The following is a 5,913-nucleotide window of genomic DNA, read 5'->3' as shown; positions in this document are numbered from 1 at the left end:
GGAAGGGGGAGGAGAAGAAGGAGGAGGAGGAGGTGAAAGAGGAGGAAGGAGGAGGAGAAGAAGAAGGAGGAGGAGGAAGTGAAGGAGGAGGAGAAGGTGGAGGAGGAGGAAGGAGGAGGAAGAGGAGGTGGTGAAGAAGGAGGAAGGGTGAAGGAGGAGGAGGAGAAGAAGGAGGAGGAAGTGTAGGAGGAGGAAGGAGGAGGAGGAAGAAGAAGAAGGAAGAAGGAGGAGAAGGTGAAGGAGGAGGAAGGAGAAGGAAGGAGGAGGTGATGGAGAAGGAAGGAGAAGGTGAAGGAGGAGAAGGAGAAGAAGGAGAAGAAGGAGGGATAAGAAGGAGGAGAAGGAGGAGGAGGAGAAGAGGGAGGAGAAGGAGGAGAAGGAGAAGGAGAAATGCTTGTTTTGGACTTGTGATTTCATCTGCATAGGGAACTCCCAGGGAGGAAAGCCCTGGCCTTCCAATTCCAGAATCAGAGTCCTGGTCTTTTCTGAACTTTCCAATTCTAGAACCATAATCCTATACCTTTCCAAACTGAGATGACCCTCCTTGACTACCACCTTCCCTTCATGCATTTCCTCCCATTGGAATATAAGCTCTTTGAGAACAGGGACTAACTTTGTATGCCTATTGCTTAGCACAGTGTTTGGCCCCTACTAAGCATTCAAAAAATGTTTTTCATTCATTCAGGTTGACCCCTGTTCTTCTACCTTAGAAGAAGACTTGGAGACTCCTTGGAGCCCTGAGACATGGGCATGTCTTGCCCAGAATCACATTGCCAGCCAGTGCAACTTGAACCTAGACCTTCCTTATTTAAAAGCTGACCCTCTATCCCAGTGATGGGCAACCTTTTGAGCTTGGTGTGTCAAAATTCACCAAAAAAAAGAGCATAACTCGGGTGGTGTGCCACTTTGAGAAAAAAACCATAATTTTATAATATTTATAGTTTAAATAACAAAAATATATAATTGTAATATGTAACTATATTTAATAAACCAAAATAGGTAAATTAATATAGGTAGAATTGTCATCTATAGTGCACAGTGTCTATACTACAGCAAATGTTTCATCCTCGGCATGCGGTCCCATACTTCACATGTCATCAAACATGGCTACGTGTGTCAGTGCTGACACACATGTCATGGGTTTGCCATCACCACTCTATCCAATCCCCATGCTACCTAAAATTAAGAGAAAATAATGATAATGATATGATTTCAAAGGAGGTATAGGTCTACATAGGGTAGCTAGGTGGTGCAGTGGATAGTGTGCTGGCCCTGGAGTTAGGAGGACGTGAATTCCAATCTGACCTTAGACACTTAACTAGTTGTGTGAGCCTGGGCAAGTCACTTAACTCTATTTGCCTAAGTTTCCTCATCTGCAAAATGAGCTAGGGAAGGAAATGGTGAACTACTCCAGAATTCTTTGCCAAGAAAACCCCAAATGGGCCACAAAGAGTTGTTTAATTGACTCAACAACAAAATAGGTTGCAATTTTCAAAATAGTGTACAGAAAAATACCTACATTGCAATAACAATAACCAATTTTTGCTACGATAAAGATAACATGGATACCATCCTCCCATGGACCCATGATGGCTTTTATAGAAGCAATCCCAGCATGCCTGCTCATCCTGTGTACTTTGCATCCATGAAGTCCTTCCTATAATTTCATCACAAAGAGTCTACCTATGGTGGTGCTAGAGGGATTTCTTACATTCTTTTTATATTAAAAGGTACCAGTGAAGTACCCAGATGATCTGTAGCCCATCCTTCTCTTCCACTATAAACGAGTTCATCTCTTTTTTTTCACTCAGACATTTCAGGAAGTATCATGAACCAGATAAGTCAAATCACCACTACTTTTCCTCAGATCCAGTGGAGATAGCCCAGGCCTTTGAACCCAAGACCTTTGGAAAAAGAAGTAACCCTAGACCACCAGCCCTTTTTCTAGCCCAGCCCCATAGTCATCACTGAGGGAAGCAATCACTATGAAGAAGAGTCAAAGGTCTGTTGGAGAGAGCTCCCACCAGCCAGGGAGAGCAAATTGTTGAATTTTTAATGTGAGCCTTTTCACCATGTAAATCAGCACATATTACAAATCAGGGTTTAACTTATTGTTGTGGGTCAATTATCTAGAATTAAGAAAGTCATGGAGAAGCTGTTCAGAATGTGGATTAAACTTCAAAGTGTGTCTTGCCTTTTCAGAGAGCTGGTTGTTAAACATTTATCAGCACACTCCCGGTCCTACCTTCCACACCAATACTAACTGCCACAAATGGGCTAGGAAGCCCAAGAGCTCTGGGAGTGGCAACATCTCTCAAGCCAATGGTCCTTCCTGCTTCCAGCCCAGCCTCTCCAGGCATCAACCACTCTTAGGGAGAGGCAATCTGGCAAGTGCTTCTGTAACCACTGCTACTGAAGACCCAGAAATGGACATTCTTTCTACCAGAATTCTTGGTACCATCAGAAAAAGATACAATTTCAGGAGTGGAAATGGCATTAAAGAAGAGATATTAACATCTCCTTTGCTGCTGCCCCTTAAGGACCATGGACGGGGCTTTTCTATCTGACTTGCAGATGAAACCTTGCCAAGTTATTAACTTCAGCTTGGGAACAGGATCCCTGAGCCTTATTGTTCCATTTTCATGCCTGCTACTTAGCACACTGCTCTGTATTTAGTAAGAGCTTAATAAATGCTTTATTCGTTCATTCATTCATTTTTTATATAACAAAACAATATATTCAAAGCAAGGCTCTCAGGCACATCTGTAGGACTGCCAATGCTGACCTGAGAGAAAAAGAGTAAAATGTAAATTCCTTGGGTACAGGAGTGTCTTTGTATCTTTAGCTCATAAGTAGGCACTTAACAAATGCTAGTGGAATGGAAATTGGCTCTACCTTTAAAGAAATTGTGGGCAGGTAAGTGGGGCAGTGGATAGAGGGCCAAGAGTTAGGAAGACCTGAGTTCAAATTTAACCTCAGACACTTACTTGATATATTACTCCAGACAAGTCACATTAACCTCTTTGCCTCAAGTTTTCTCATCTGTCAAATGGGCTATAAAAGGAAATGGCAAACCACTCTAGTATCTTTGCCCCGAAAACTCCAAATGGGGTCATGGAGAGTCATGGATGACTAAACAACAACTTAATGAAATTAGAAGGGGGGAAAAAAGAATCAGAGGAGGGAACCAGGAAAAGGAAGGTAATCCAAAATGGGACTGACATCAATAAAATGAAGCAAAAGGATAGTTGAATTTAGAAGCCAAACCAAGTGCTGATTTTTCGGGAAGGCCAACAATATTGATAAACCAGAAAATGTCATCATAAAAATGTGAGATAACTCAAGTTTTTGGAATTAGGCAGGAAAAAGGTAAGAGCAAAAGGAACACAAAAGTTTCATACTAGTACAGTTGAGAAAAATCAAAGAAATGGATGAACAAAGACCAAAAAAACAAGCCAAAATGTTTAAAAAACCTAACCTGATAGGGCAACTGGGTGGCTCAGTGGATTGGAAGCCAGGCCCAAAGATGGGAGGTCCTGAGTTCAAATCTGACCTCAGACACTTCCTATCTGTGTGATCCTGGACAAGTCACTTGACCCCCATTGACCACCCTTACCACTCTTCTGCTTTAGAACCAATATACAGTATTGATTCCAAGACGGAAGGTGAGGGTTTATTAAAAAAAAAAAAAAAAAAAAAAAAAAAACAACCTGACAAAACAGAAAATAGGTAACTCCTAAGAACACCAATCTCAGAATTAGATCAGCTGTTGATCTGCTTCATAAAAAGGTTGCAAAGTGGCAGCCTGGTATAAAGGATAAAGTAAGGAGAGCTTAGAATCTGGAGGTCCTGCCTTTGACTCTTTTTTTTTTTTAACCCTTGTACTTCGGTGTATTGTCCCATAGGTGGAAGAGTGGTAAGGGTGGGCAATGGGGGTCAAGTGGCTTGCCCAGGGTCACACAGCTGGGAAGTGTCTGAGGCCGGGTTTGAACCTAGGACCTTCCGTCTCTAGGCCTGACTCTCACTCCACTGAGCTACCCAGCTGCCCTTGCCTTTGACTCTTAGCAGCCATGTGGCATAGGACAGGTTGCTAGACCACCACATGCCTAAGAAAACTCTCTAGGACTTATTTACTAAATCACAGACCGAGCTGCTTTGGTGAAAAGAGATCTCTAGAATAGACTATCAGGCCTAGAGATAAGAGATACTAGGTTCAAGTCTTGCCTCAGACACTTCACAGCTGTGTGACCCTGAGCAAGTCACTTTACCCCCATTGTCTAACCCTTCTTGCTTTCTTCTGCCTTGGAAGCAATCACAGTATTGATCCTAAGATGGAAGGTGTGAGGGTTTTAAAAAGAAAAAAGATATAGCCAGTATTTAAATAGTACTTTAAGGGGGCAGCTGGGTAGCTCAGTGTATTGAGAGTCAGGCCTAGAGACAGAAGGTCCTGGGTCCAGATATGGCCGCAGAGCTGTGTGACCCTGGGCAAGTCACTTGACCCCCATTGCCCACCCTTACCACTCTTCTGCCTAGGAGCCAATACACAGAAATTAAGGGTCTAAAAAAAATAAATAGTACTTTAAGGTCTACAAAACACTTTCCATAGGGTATTATTGATCCTCACAATCTCCCTGTGAGGTAGATGCTATTGTTACCTCCATTTTACAAATGAGGAAACTCAGGCAAAGAGGGTAAGTGACTGCCCCAGGGCCTCGTAGCTAATAAGTGTCAGAGGCAGGATTCAACCCAGATGTCCCTTATTCCAAGCCAGCTCTATTCCCTGTAACCCGCTCTTGCCTCAAGTAGACATTGTACTAATATAAAAATGCCATTGAATTAATTGTCATTTCTGTAACAAAATGCACTACTTTATAGACTTAAACAAAATAACAAAATGTTGAAGAAAAATTGGGTGAGAACATTAATGGAAACTATTTTTTAAATGGATTAAAGGAGAACCTAACCTTGCTTCATTTCAAAATAAATCACAAAGCTGGATTATTCAGACTATTTAGGACAGGATAAAGGCTAGAAAAAACAGTTCAATGGAACAGAATACAGAATACAGAAATAGTACCAATGTGTACAAGAGATTATGTGCTTACAAAACAAATCACAAATTCCTATTCATCTGAACATGAGCCATTATTACACCATCCAAACATCTCTGCTTGGGACCTTCAGGAGCTCACCTGCCCTGATCCATGCTAGCCCAGCCCTGCTTTGCTGCACAAACCATAGATCCGGGGCAGAGGACTTAGTCTTTCATGCTTGGAATTCCCATCCCAGAAGCCTGGAGTCCTGAGTGTCTCCAGGTGCCCATCGTATCTAAGCAAGTTCCAGGCATGTCATCTCCTCATCCGTTAACCCCTCTCTCCTCTGCCTCAGCTTTCCAGTTCTGGAATTGTAAGCAACAACCGCAGCATTTATTAAGTCAAGGACATCTACCATGGGGCAGACATTGTGCTGAGCTATGATTAATATGAAGAAAGGGAAATGAGGAAATCAACAGTGGCTTGGTGACTGGGTGTCAGGCTCCTCTCCTCACCTTTACTATAGTTTCCCACACTAAAATATTCTCCCCGCCCAGCCCGGGAGAATGTGACCTTTGGAAGGAATTGTAAAGTCTCTCCACTTAACAGAAGAGAAAATGGAATCATAAAAATAAAGACCATTAGCACTGGCAGCAAGAATGGGCTGGAGCCAGAGAGCTGATTGTTAAATGGTCAGCATGAGCATTCACACCTTAAGAGATCCCCAAACGCTACAAATCAGGACCTGATGGATTGTGGGTGCTTGTGTTTACTTAAGAAAGTAATGGTGAAAATGTTAACAATGCAGATTAAAATGATAAGCGTGTCCTGTTCTCCTGGGAGCCAGTTGTCAAACAGCATGAGTTGACTTGCCCTGGGT

Source organism: Gracilinanus agilis, chromosome 4 (genome assembly GCF_016433145.1).
Source record: "Gracilinanus agilis isolate LMUSP501 chromosome 4, AgileGrace, whole genome shotgun sequence".
Classification (NCBI taxonomy): Eukaryota; Metazoa; Chordata; class Mammalia; order Didelphimorphia; family Didelphidae; genus Gracilinanus; species Gracilinanus agilis.
The sequence above is the reverse complement of the archived record's forward strand: the minus strand, read 5'-3'. Positions refer to the sequence as shown.